Genomic DNA, 15,031 nt, shown 5'->3' with positions numbered 1-15,031 from the left:
CTTTATTTCTTGGAAAAACTGTATTGGCCCCAAAAATTTGGTGAAAGAGATCATAATGTTTATAGCTAATCATCTTCTAGTACTTTTGAAAATGTTTCAGGCAGTAAGCAAAGTTTATCTATATGAACTTGCTTTATCTTTAACATAACTCTTTGTGGTAGGTTTTGTTATCTCCATCTTACAATAATTTTTTTTTTTTCTTCAGGATCTTACAACTAGAAAGGGATGACCTTGAGCTTCAACCCCAAGTAGCCTGAGTCCAGGTGGTATGGAAAAGACCTCAAGGACAGATCATAGGCACCTGAGAGTAGTAAGATGCTCCAGAACAGAGGATGAAGTAGATGTTTGTTAATTCTAGCTATGCTGCTTTCAGATGTCCAGTTTTAATAAAGCTGCCTGTTCTTGGTGTTTTCTTTCCTCGTCATTATCCCTAAGCTTTCAAGAAAGAAAAGGTAGGTGGCCCTCCAAGCCATTGCTTTAGAGGTGTCTGGACGATGAGGCATTGGTGCTAAGATTTATGCATGGAGTGAAGTTTGAGGGAGGACAGAGGCCATGCAGATACGGCACAAGTGGGAGGGCTGGTGAGAAGGAGAGGGAGTCTCAAGGCATCTGGTGCAGATGAAGAAAAAGTAGGGAGAAAAAAATTAGCCTGGACAATGAAGAAGCCCATGGGACTATTTAAACACCACCACCATGCAGGAAATAACTTAGAATCATGAGAGGAAACCTGGGCCCAAAAGATCGTATGGTGTGGAGTCTACTGCATCCACCCTTGGAAAGAACAGGTGATCTCAAGCTGCCATTTGGTTTAAGAATATTTGAATTACAGAAAATTCTGGAACTGTATTGCAAAATCACCTTTCTGAATCCTCACCAATCTTCAAAGATCAGTTCAAACCTATCATTGATCATAAAGTTTTACTTATCCTTCCAGTACACATTGATTTCTGCCTTCTTTGAACTCCAGAGGCTCAGGGGCTTAACTGCTCAGTATCACACTTCCTTTAATTTTTTTTTTTAAATTTCAGAATATTACAGGAGTACAAATGTTTTGGTTTTATGTATCGCTTTTGTACTGCTAGAGACTAATTTTGCATTATAAATTAACTCCTTTATGTAAGGCAGTTATTCTTTCATCCTGAAACACAGAACTTGTCTTTTTAAAATAATAATTATTATTATTTAATTATAATAATTATTATTACATTATAATATATTAATTATAATAATTAATAATTATAATTATTTTATTTTAGATAGAGTCTCGCTCTATTGCCAATGCTAGAGTGCCATGGCATCAGCCTAGCTCAGAGCAACCTCAAACTCTTAGGCTCAGCCTCCTCAGTGGCTGTAACTACAGGCGCCTGCCACCACGCCCAGCCAAGTTTTCTATTTCAGTAGAGACAGAGTCTTGCTCTTGCTCACACTGGTCTCAAACTCCTGACCTCAAACAATGCTCCTGCCTCAGCCTCCCAGAGTGCTCTAGAGATTACAGGTGTGAGCCATTGCACCCATCCCACAAAACTTGTCTCAATCTCATTTTTTTTTTTTTTTCAAAATATCTAGTACTAGCCTGGGATCATGGTGGTTGTATCAAATCTACTTGCTCATGCATTTATCTAGCATTTCCGAACTTAGAATCCTCATAGAACTTTATAGAAGGTTTTCATAAACTCTGCTGATGAATTAGATGCTTCCTCTCTATCTACCTATTCCACCCTTAAATTCAATGAAGAATTTGAGGTATGTTTTTGCTCATATGTGGCAAACTCAAAATCATGTATCTCTCTAAGATACACACACACACTCACACTCACATACAAACATATGCACGCACATATATGCTATAGTTTAAATGTGTCTTCCAAAGTTCATGTGTTGGAAACCTAATCCTCACGTTAACAGTGTCAAGAGGTGGGATTTCTAAGAGATGATAAGGTCATGAAGACTCTGCTTTTATGAATGGATTAATTTTATTATCACAGGAATGGGTTAGTTATCGTGGGAGCAGGTCGAGTCTGGCTCATTTCTTACGCCCTGCCTTTCCCCATGGCATGGCCCAGCAAGAAGGCTCTTGCCAGATGCAAGCCCCTTGATCTTAAACTTCACAGCCTCTGAACTAGTGGAACATAAATCTCTCTTCTTTATAAATTACCCTACTTCAGGTATTCTCATGCATCAGCACAACAAACTAAGAACGTATGTGTACACACACGTACACACTACGTGTACAAAAGATACAGGTGATCTAGGGTGTGTTAAATGCCAAGAGACAGGAACATGTCCTGATGGTAGACCTGCTAGATCTGCAGCATTTTGAAGGCGAACCCAGGGAAACATTGAAACAAAACCCTTTCTGCCACGTGCTTTGGTTTTGCATAATGCCTTGTGCTTCAGGTGCCAAGTTCTAGACACAAGGAGAATTAATGCAATAGCATCAGTTAAAGGGCTTTAGACTCCTCAGAGGAAGTTCCCCAGCCTCATTAAAGGTAATATTATTCCAGTTATAGAGTTTAGTTAAAAACAACAAAACAATGTTTCCCTGTCTTTATTGCTAATTTCTCCGGGTTTGGCAGAGGGCTGTGTTCTGCATTCCCAGCCCCTATAACGTTCATAGAGCACCTATCAATCAGTGTGGATTGTAGCGATAAATAGGCATTTACCCCTGAATATTTTTGTGCTTTTGTAGCTCTTTTCACGCTGCACTTTATTTCCTGTGAACATTTTTGTATTTCTGATGGAATTGTCCATACCTTAGGGGTTAAAGACCTTACAGTCTTGTTCACTGATGTTTTCACAGGGACTAGCACAATGTCTAGCATATACAGAGAGTGTCATAAACAAATAATGAATGAATGAGTGCTTAACACAAATTAGCACTGAAAGATTAAAGGAATCCAGATGCCAAACAACCTCTGTATTCTGATATGAGGAGTCTATGAATTTAACCAAAAAATGTTTTTAGAATGTTAGTTGAGATACGCCACCCTCCCTGCTGAGGACCTATGCTTACCACAGGGTGCGTATTTCAGAGGAGGGCCTGACACCTCAGCCTGTGAAGCCCCTGAGGTGGCTTCTGTCTTTTTGTTTTTATCTACTTCTACTCTCTCCTCCCAGGTTCACTCTATTTCAATTACTATGATCTCATTGCATTTTTTTTGTTTGTATTTTTTACCAAACTTTTTTTTTTTAACTTCAAATTAATATAAAAAGCACATTTTAGGTTACCTTGTTCTCACTTCCAAGGTAAAGTTCAAGTTGCAGGAGAGCCCCTCACCCAGGGGTGTGTGCCGAACACCCTCCCATTGTACACAGTAGGTGAGATCCCAGCAAATGCCTTCCCTTCTCCTGCCAATCGTCCTCCCCCTTCCCTTCAACTTGCTAGACTCTATTTTTTCTCCCCCTTGCTAGACTCTCTTTTTGTCTTATCGTTTGTGCATAAGTGCTTATATATTGGTTTCACATTAGTATTTTTTAAACATACCACACCGTCTTCCAACCTGAGAACTTTTGTACTTGCTATACCCTCTGTTCTAGGAGTTCATTCCAAGATGCTCTTCCTTTTCATTGAGTCAGTTGCATAGGTCAGAAGGCACCATCACGGAAAGGCCCTTGGGGACCACCCTAGTTTTATCTGTTATTTCTCAACATGGTACTTTCTGTTTGCACCCTTCTACCTAAGGTACTAAAACTGCAGGGTCTAGGTATGTCACATTCCCATTGCACCCCCACTTCTCACCAGTGTGCCTGCCACTGGTTGGATGAGTCTATCAATTTAAGACATTACATTCCGAGTACAAAGTTCTTGGCCAGCTGCTTATACTATGAGACTATGCATTTGCCCAGTATATGCTCACATTTCCAATGTAAGGGGATTTAACTTGGCAGACAGCATTGTTGAAGTCACTTTATGTATGGTGCATTATTATTCAATTGCATTTCCCCTGGTGAAAAGCTGGCAGGCTGTTCCTCTGTGACAGATGTGCTTGCTTTGGTTGAGTCACCACCACAAGGCACATTATCAGTTTTACTAATGTTTACTCTTTTATACTCTAACAGGTAGTGTGATTCATCCAGTTCCTATAAGTCAGGAGCCTGACACCTTCATAAATCTGCATTGTGGGATGGTGTGTGCACACAAAATTTCATCCAAGGGAGGAAAGCGTGGACAACATGACTATTGCATGCATAGATAATACGTGCAAACATAACCACAGATAAAATTAACTTTTGTATCCGAGGGCACCCAGACACATTTATTCTTAATCATCTGATTCCATAGCATCATAGATGTAAAGGGTCGGAATAGATTTTTTATTACTAAGTGATAAATACCAGTGTGCCAATCTGTGCTAGACTTGGCATAATTTGAGATTTCAGATTTCTGGGTTCAAAATTCAGATATTCTTTTTCAGGGAAACTGGGGTGGGCCTGGGCATTTGCATTTACTTTCAAGATGCGTGGTAGCAGTGGTTTGGGAGGGGAGCCAGGTTTGGGAACCCCTGTTTTAAACCAAGTGTCCATAAAGTGGGCAGCTCAACCGTGTTTCATTTCACATGTCAACTCTGGTCAATTGATGTGTTTTCTTAGGCTCTGTGTTTGGAAACATTCTGAGGCAGCATCATGAATAATCATGTAACTGGCAGCTGACACCTTTAATGAGCTTGCACGGGTGGTTGGCAGTGGGCTCGTCGAGTATTTGATGACCCCAGTGTTGTCCAACTGCACAATGTCAATGCCCTTTACAATGTCTCGGTACTCGGACCTCTTAGTGAGTCTTGGAACATTTCCAGTGAAAAGAAATTCATAGTGCTCTAAGGTCAACATATTCTATCTCCCCATGGCTCTTTCTTATTTGAAATAAAACTCCCTTTGCTGAGGATTTCATTCAGATCAGGGCCAGGCAAAAACAAGTCTGCCCCTCCTGGCCATGATGACTCTTGAGCTATTGTGAGGCTGTGATTAGACTACCACACCCTGGGTTCCATCCACTCTGACATAAACAATTTCATTCTTTTGATGTTGAGTCACTGACCCCCTTCTCAGTGGTGGCCATTCTCTCCTAGACGAGCTTCAGTTGTATCATGTCTGATGACGAATGTCTGATGACGAATGCTGAACAAAACTCAATACAATTCTCTAGTGTTGGCCTAAGCATCTTTAAAAACAGGAGGTTACCACTGCCCACAGTATGGTAGACAGCTAATTACTGATTTACTTACTGTAGACTTTTTTATCAGGCAGTACTGCTGACCCAAATTTAGCTTACTTTTGACAAGATTAATTATATTTTATTTATTTTGCATATGATTTGATGTCATCCCCCTTTTTTCTTGCTTCTGCTAGTATTATGGTCTCAAGACACAAATTCCATATTTTATTTTCTCTTTAAATTTTATCTTTCTACAGTAAGTCATTCTACATTGCTTGAAGATATTCAGTACATTGATAAAGCACTCAGAATATGAAGCTAAGCAGACTTGAGTCTAAATTATTACATTATTTTTAATAGAGGCCTGGAGAATATTTCTGGAAATCTTCACATTTTAATTTTTCTTTATTTTCAAAATATGAAAAAAAAAATCTACTTTCAAGGGTTGCTGGGTTATAATGTTCCCAAAGTGCTAGTCTGGGGTAAGAATTCAAGACGTAGTGATTGTTATGATTTGCTTTTCCTGTCATCCAATTCAACTGGTTGGTGATGCTCAGAGCTTTCCAGTACATGGAATGTCAAGACTGTGACTTCGCTTACACTTTCCTGAATTCATTAGTACAAGTAAAAATTATTAATTGCCTACTTTATGTCACTTTAGCAGAGTGTCAGGGAATGCACTGAGGAATGCTGCAGACAAAACTCCTATAACTGTGGAACTCGCAGTTCAATGGGGAAGAATATGATGAAATAAGTAATTAGGTTCATGTAGCCTAAGAGCTGCAATTAAAAAAAAGCAACAACTATAATGTTTGTTGAGAAACTTGTGTATCTCCGCTCATGTCAATTGTTAAAATGAAACCTATATTGGAATAGAGTATACGATATCTCCTATCTCTACTTTGCATATTTCCCTAAGTCGCAGAAGAGCTAGGAGATTAATTAATGCCGACCTCCATGTCTGAAACCAGTACAAACGTCTGCTGCATAGGAAATACTTGCAGGCTTCCTGGACTGTGAGCCCCCCCGAAGATACGTTTCCTCCTTCATTCTTTGCTGTATTTTTAGTACCAACCACAGTGAATGGCACAGGCATTTTTTGAATGAATACCCCCAGTCATGCGTTTCAAGCACGTGAAAAGCATGGGGATGGTCATTCACTAACCTGAAGGTTATTCTGAAATAAGCACATTGAGTAAGAAAGGGTCAGCCTTGCCTGCCTTGCCTGACCCCTTCAGTTCTACTTCAATATCCTTGAATCCTTGCGCATAATAATGAGTGAACACAGATACTTGACAGTTAAAATTTTTTAGTTTGACACAATCTGTCCTTTAGAATTTTTTTTAAAGTAAAATGGGTAAAGCATGAGTTTGCCTGTCTCTGCATGTGCGCACGCGTGGGCTTAATCAGGGTCTCTGTCTGGGCAGTGGTGATGGAGGCCCTCTGCAGGTCTCTTGGGCCATAACCCCTGTCCGGTGAACGAGGTCACCACACTCAGGAGGCCCAGCGTAAGTGCAGTGAGGAGCAAGGAAAAGTAGTTTTGTCCCTCGTTATCTGACTCTCCTCTTTCTGGAGTGGTCCTATGTGCCTCTCCCTTGCTGCAGTTATTTCTCTTGCTCTGATGAATAAGTGAATTTATTAAATTCTTTTTTTTTTTTTTTTTTTTTTTGGCCGGGGCAGGGTATGAACCTGCCACCTCGGCATATGGGACCGGCGCCCTACTGCTTGAGCCACAGGCGCCGCCCCTATTAAATTCTTTACATAGACAAAAACAAACAAAGAAAAAGTCCACAGCCATCTCCAGAGTTTACCAGGCGGATACTCCAGAGACTCAATGAAATGGAGGGATGTAGGAGCAAAGCCCTATGAACTTACTAAAGGTGCTCACCTGTGAATATTTAATTATTCAAAATCCAAGGTCTAATTATGAAACAGGCATTGTGCTATGAGGGTCAAGGAGGACAAATGTCCAAGATATGTGCGCCGCCTTTATAATTTCTGAACTTGTCATGTGTGACTTGGTCCAGTTACGTCTAGAGATTGGGAGTGTGGACCTTGGCAGGGGAAAGATCTGACTCTGGGACTGAGCTCAGCTAATGTGGAGGGCAGTAAGTGTGTCTGGTTAATGAAATATGTAGGGAAGCAGAAAACCAAACATTTCCCTTAGTTGCCAGACAAAATTGTGACTATAGGCTGACTCAAGGAGATACCCTGTGCCGACAGAGCCCAAAGAAGGGATGTCTCAGAGAAGCCAAGTCTCTATAATCAACAAGACAGCTGTACAGTTTCATCAACATACCCCACACTTTGCTGAGCACTTTAATGTGCTCCTAAATATAATGCACACCCGTGATTCTGGCCCAAACTTTCAGAAAAAGAAAACTTTCATTTTGAGTCTTTCCGAGATTGGTAACATAAGAATGAAATTCCAAAACTCGATTCTCGTAGGCTGCTGGGAGGTTTGTGGCATGTTTTGTTTGCATCCTCCTGCTCAGACCTTCTCTCCTGGTAAGTTAAAGCACCATTTAGGTGTCCCCGAGAAATCGTCGATGTTTTTTTCTCATGCATTCCTTTCAGCCTCTTCTTGTATCTTCTTGGTGGAAGCGGAGATCCCATTTTGACACAGCCCCAGAATCCAGGTCTGAACCCCCTGCTCCACCGCTGGCCACTTTGGAGTCTTCCCTCATGTTTCCTTTTCTGTCTTGGCACTTAAAGAATCTTTCCTTCCTGTCGCCTTGAAATCTGACAACACTGTCTATGAGAGGAGGGTCAAGGGGTCTCTCAGCAGCTCTGTCTCCATGCCCTTTTTAGCATATTTAATAACTGTTACAACAGTTATTTGTAAAAATACCAGCTAGATTTCTAGCTCCCACTTAGAGTGTATGAAGAGAAAAAGTGCTATTTCGCATGCTTCCTAGAGTTATACTTTTAACGCATGAGCTACATAAAAGAATTAAAAACATTTATATAAATATGGAATTAGCATATTACCCATGTATAATGAGCAGTCTTCTATTTCTCTGAAAAATGTGAGCAAAAAAGTGTGCATTATATGTGACAAAATATGGCAAATTAACAGATTATAGGACTCATAGAGACCCTCAGTCTTGGGTATTTTTTAAGTTAAAATTTTTTATTTCAAAATACTAAGAGTGTATACATGTTTTAGTTATATACTTTGCTTTAGAAGAATCAATATTTTCAACATGCTATACAAAGTTGATACATATAATGTATTTTAGTATAGTAAGGTTCAATGGGAAGCCATGATTTTATATTGTTTTTCTCCATTTTTGCAGTTATGATTCTGATGTAAAAGACACTTTTCCATTTAGCACATCATCACCCTCAGTAGAACAATTGAGGGTGTTACACTCATATGCAAGCTAGATCCTTGGAAGTTTCCGTGGAAGGCCCCCAAAAGTTACACCAAGTCAAACATGAAACTAATTACAATAAAATTCTTGCTCATTACTTCCACTTAAATTAGGATGGTTCAACGTTTATGCATGTGTTTGCGTCTATTAAAAGTATGACTATATTTTTTGATATTTGTGAAAGTTTGAAAATCGTTGATGTAAAGACTTCAATGAACCCGCTCCTGCTCTGTTTAACATCCCCACTTTTAAAAAGATAGACATTGATACAGTCCCTTTCGCAAAACATAATTTGGGTGATCACCTATTAGTATCTTTAGATACAATGAATGTGATAGGTAATAAGGAAGAGAATTTAAAAAATAGATCCAGACTCAACTGGAAGTTCTAGAATGTCTTAATGTCTACATAGTCATAGATATTATTTACATGAAGTTTGCTTACTATGCACCAAGGGCCATTCAAAGCTTCTAACATATAGTAACTCATATAATCATAGTAACAGTCATACATGGTAGATATTATTATTTCCTGATTCACAAACAAGGGAAAAAAGGCGCCAAAAGGTTAAATATCTTGCCTAAGTCATACGATTAATAAGATGCAGAGCTTGTGACTTCATCCCTGCAGGCTGCTTTTAGAAAATACACTTAGGTTACTGTTACCTACCCTGAGTCACCACTTCAGGAGCAGAAAATTTGTCCTGTTTGTCTTGTACTGACAGCAATATAAACCCTAATTCACTTTCTCTCTCTTGTGTACACTATCCATTTATTCATCCATTTGTTTTTCAACTGTTTATTCAGTATTTAGTATTACTGAAACATCACTTGGATCACTTTCCTTACTTCCTGATGTTTATTTAAATATAATTTCATTAAAAAATTAATTTCAGTGAAACCCATTGTATCTCACAGTAATAATTCCCTAAGAGACATACAAAACATTAAGTGATTCAAATCACTATGAACCCACATCCTCTATGGATTAATTCGCTGACAAACAAATGGGAACTAGCTTTTATGAAATTCAAATGTTTATTGTCATCCAAGGCTAGTCTCCTGGAGTTTTCTGCTCACAGTTCTCACAGACTCATCTGCTAAATCTGAGTGGCCGTGGAAATCATATAGGCATAATGAAAGCAAAACAATCCTTTCATTTTCCTGTAATGAAAGAGTAGTCCATATTTAACACAATGAAACTGTATTTGGATACCTCAAAATATGATTACTCAATTCTCTTTCTTAAAGTCAAAGTCACAAAAAAGTACTTTGTGTCCTCAGAGAAATCAATTAATTTACCATCTTTAATAAAAGTGTCCTCTGGGGGGGTTTGTATCTCATTTTATTATTATATTAAACCAATAATAGCATTCCAAACATTCTCTTGGCAGAGATCAATTAAAAAAAAAGGCAGCATCTTGCATTAAATAAAATCTTTCATTATGTATGACCAAAATGCCATTTATTTTGCGGTGGTGAAATGTATTTGCACATTTTACACGTATGATGTGAATCATTTTAAAAGCCATAAGCGCCACACAGCAGATGCTAATAAATTTTCAATCTGTTAGGCTTTATTTTCTAGAGAATGAATTTGATTTGTGATGCAAATGTTATATGGGTGATTGTGTTTGGCCATGAAGATTATGGGAGGTCTGGTAGGCTAACCTCTGGGGTGTTTTTTACATCTGATAATGTTTGCAGAGCATCCACTTGCTAGGGTATAGTGCTTCACTGCAGAGGGCTCATTCACCTGTCGTGAGCCCTGGTAGGACTCTCTTTTCAGCTTTATGGTATTTATTGGGCCTATTTATCAGAAATCTGAATTCTTGGGAGGACATCAAACAATCAGGGTCATAGTCCTGAGCTATCTGCTTTTCTCTCCATGGCTTCCTTCTTAGCAGTGGACTCTTGCCCAATACCTACATTGCTCTTATAGCTCTGTCAGTCCTTGCAGCTAATCAGTTAATTCCAGCTACTCACTTTTACTTCTGATCTCTAGACCCTGACCTTGGCTTACATACTCGTAATGACTTATAGTTTGGTACATCCCAATACGCTCCTCTTGAAGTACTCAGAATACAGCCACAGTACGAAAGAGGGTCGGTGAAGGGTCCTTCAGTATCAAGAGGCTACGATTAGAAATAGACTGGAGACATCTTGGGATTTGTGATCCCGGGAGAGCAGGCCCAAGGCAGAAACAAAGGGAAGCTGTGGGTAAATGCAGAATCCAGACTCTAGATGCTCACCATGGTGTGGGAGGGGGATCCAGAAGCTAAAAGGGAAGCCACATGGGTCAAGCAGTGTACACCATAGCAAAAATCACAAAGTAAAAGAAAATGATACAGCATCCTAAACCGGTATCACAAGAACTTTGCTGGAAGACTTAATGCAGCTCTAACAAACTTGTATCTCTTCCCCTCCTATATGACACAGTTGGCACGCTAAGGTGGCCTTAATTGCACCCATTGGTTAGTGACACTGGGTTCCATTTAATGGCGAGAAAATCACTCTGAAAATGGAAGGCAAAGGGATTCTTTATAAAGTGAGGCCCATTTACTGAAGGGCATTACATATTTCCCATGCTTGTAGGTTCTTAGACAGTTTTGGAAACCACATAAACAAAAAGCAGCCACCCTGAGAGCTCTAACAATCTTCGAATTTTACACATTTTCTTCCAAGATTTATACACACTCATATATATTTTAACAACCTGAAAGTTATTTTCTTATAATAGTATGCCCTAAACACAGATTCCAGATCACGAGGCGCATTTTACGATACAATTCTTCAAGTTTGTCCCACACATCAGTAATGTTTTATAAGTTAACTAAAAGTTCTCCATGTAGGAGATATTTATATCATATTCATATTTACTTTATTGTAAACAATGACACACTGAACATCTTTCAGCAAATGTAAATAATAGACTCTTTTTTGATACCAAGCCCAAAAGTATATTTCTAACAGGCCATAGTTATGGTTTTATAATTTGAAATTCATTGTACAAATTTTTTTACTCACAAAGGAATGTAAAAATTACACTGGTGCCAGAATTATCTATGTACCAATTTCACTGTAACCACTTTAGGACTATATATATAATCATATCTATTATGTTAATATTATCATTTAATAGCTAAACCACAAGGCATTCCATCCCTAAGTCTTAAGACATAAGAGCTTTACTATATAATGTGGTAGTATAGTTGGATAGATTCCTGGAGATAATTAGCCCAATTCTCTTACTTTACAGCCCAAGACACAGAGTCCAAGAGAATACTAGTGATTTATTCAAGGTTATAAAGAGCTTTATTATGGGAGCAGGGAATTAAATCCGGTCATCTGACTCCTTGTTCACTGGCCCATTACATTACCATGGAGTCTCCTGGGCTTCCTGTGGGCGAGCCCATTTGCATACAAATCCAAGTATGTACCAGTAAGAGCAGTGCTTATTAGTGTTTTATTTATTATTACTTTAAATCACATATCTGTATGTTTACATTTATTTACATCGATCAAAATATTTAGACACAGTAGTGGATGTTCACATTTTTAATTGCTTGTTTGTTTTGGCTGTTTAGAAAATCTCCTAATGGTATTGAGATATTCTTTGGCAACATTTTTTTCTCCATCATAATATTTTTGGGGTAGGATTGTGTGGTAGGCAGAATTCAAAATGGCTCCCCGGAACTACCATAATTATTATGTTACCTTACACGGCAATAGGAACTTAGCAGATGCAAGTAGGGTACTAATTCATTGATGTACAGCAGGGGGTTATTAGGGGGGCCTAATCTAACCACACTAGCCCTTTAAAAGCTGTACCTTCTGCTACTTTCTCCAGCTGGTAGCAGAAAAGGAAGTCAAGGAGATTGAAAGTGAATCTTTCCTAAAAATTGGTGACCTGCAAGTGGTGAAGACGACATATCAGGGCTGGAGAGTGGTCTTCATGAGCTAGAGGTGATCTATCTGAAATCCAGCAAGAAAAGGGTGACAGTCCCCTAACTGTAAGGAAGAAAATTCAGTGGACAACCTGTGCAGCTTGGAAGCAGGTTTTCACCAGAGTGTCCAGGCTCAGCTTGGTTTTGGCCATCAGAGATCCTGGGCAGAAAACTCAGTAAACTTGCTGAGACTTCAGACCTATAGGGCTGGGACTGAACAAATTGGTGTTGTTTTAAGCTGTTAAATTTGTAGTAATTATTTATGCAGCAACAGAAATTAATACAGAGGACAATACAGGATGACTGTCTTCCCCCGCAGAAGCCAAAGTCATCCCTTTTCCTGCACCCATATATGCTGTAGTGGGCACATGATCTAAACACAACTAAACGAGACGTTTCCTAGTAGATTCTGTATTTGAGCACATGACACCAAGATGTTAAAAAGGATTATAAACCAGGAATTAAAGATGCATGTTTTCACATGACTACTACTGATACTAGACTCCTGCAGTATCCCTGCTTGCAAGCTTTCTTGAAACCCAGGTTTCGTTCCTGAATTCTAAGCCTAGCACTCCAGATATCCAGGAAAGTGATAAATTTCCAGTAATTCTATTTTGCTTAGATTATACTGATTTCTTTATTGGGGCCTGTAAGAAATAATCCAATTGATGGAAGTACCAAATGAAATGTAAACCAATTATTTTCTAGATGTTTCAGTCCCATTCAGGAACCAAACCAGTTTATTTTTCCTCTCATTTGCTTAATGGAACTTTCCGTGGCCTCATAGTGTCACCACAAATCTTGGTCAGCCTCATCTGCTCAGTTTCTACTCACTGATTTCTGGGGCCAATATCTGATGATCCAAGGCCTGGAGATGAGAGTCTGGTCTAGTGGTATGTGGGGAATATAGGTATGATGTGTTAGTCGGTATTTTTTATTTTGTTCATTATGTAGCACCTGAGAAGGGTACCCCTTTGATCTGAGGAATCATCTCCTACCTCAGTAATACCGTTCTGCTTCAGCTGCCAGTCCCAGAATCTCTGTCCTAGTCTGACTGCAGACATGTGACCAAGCATGAACAATCCTAAAACTCAATTCTTTACTGATGGCATTTGATAAAGAAATTGGCGTAGGACTTAAGATGGGCCAATCGGAAACATTCCCCAGGATTTTTTTAGTAGCGTGGTAGTAGCAACCCTTTACCTCTCTGGTCGTGTGGCTTTAGAACCAAAAGCCCAGAATTACTTGCAGCCCATATTTCATCTTGTAGGAAAACAAAAGCAGAAAGAGAATGTATAAAGGTAAATGTATAATGTCAACTCCGCTGACATTCATGGTCCTAAATCTCCTTATCCTTCAGGGCAGCTGAATCGTGGTCTGCCTCTTAGTTTGATTTTGTGAGTGGATCCATTTCTAATTAGGTTTAAGTTTGTCAGGTTAGATCCCATGACCGTGGTTAGATTCTTGCGAATACAGCTCACTGCCTATGATATTATCCCTGCCATCAAGAATGCTGGAGGACACAGGGCCTTGAATATGTTTTTGGACATCAGGTTATGGGATACTCACTTAATCATGCACTCTGTCAGGATGGTTTATATAAATACCTTTCAAAAATTAAACTTTATATTTTGATATAATTGTGGATTTATATGCAATTGTAAGAAATAATGTAGAGAGATCTAGTGTACCCTTTACAGTTTCCCGAAAGGGTAACATCTTGCACTAAAGTACAGTATCACAGCCAGAATCTTGCTAATGATACATTTAAGGCCCAGAGTGAGCAAGGACCTATGACCACACAACATTATGTAAAGGAATTGTACAATATGTAACCATGAAGGATAGGCTTTTTCACTCAGCAAAATTCTCTCCAGATGCATCCAACTTGTTTCATAAATGCACTGTTATTCCCTTTTCATTGCTGAGTAGTGTTTTATGGTATGGATGCCCTACATTTTTTAAGCCATTCACACATTGTTTCAAGGTATCAATTTTCTTTTCTCTGGGATAAAAGTCTAAGAATGCAATTGTTGAGTCATATGTTTAGTTTTTTCTTTTTTTAAAGCCTCTAGTTTTACAGGTATCATCTATTATTTTATAGTATATAAAACAGTCACAGCATTTCACATTCCCAGGAGCAATATGTGAATGATCCTGTTTCCCTATCTGCCCTCTGGCTTTTTATGTTGTCTCTAGTTTTTTTTTTTTTTTTTTTTTAGCTTATTTGAATTAGAGATAACTCATTGTGATTTAAATTTGTATTTCCCTAATAACTAATCTTTTGACGATTTTTAAATTGGACTCTTTTTTTTGAACTTATTTTAAAATTTCAGGTTAATTGTGTGGGTATAACCAATCAGGTTACAATATTTGCATTTGTTAGGTAGAGTCCCTCTTGTAGTTGTGCCCACACCCAGACCTATGTCTTATGCCCTTAAATTGTGCGCATTAAGTGGGAGGACAGCAATCCCCCACCCTTCACCCCTCTCCCCCCTCCCTCATTTCCCCACCCCAAGTTGAATTAAATTGAGTTTTTCTTTTATGTGGGCATGG

The sequence above is a fragment of the Nycticebus coucang genome, chromosome 2, assembly GCF_027406575.1.
Source record: "Nycticebus coucang isolate mNycCou1 chromosome 2, mNycCou1.pri, whole genome shotgun sequence".
Classification (NCBI taxonomy): Eukaryota; Metazoa; Chordata; class Mammalia; order Primates; family Lorisidae; genus Nycticebus; species Nycticebus coucang.
This window is presented reverse-complemented; position numbering follows the sequence as displayed.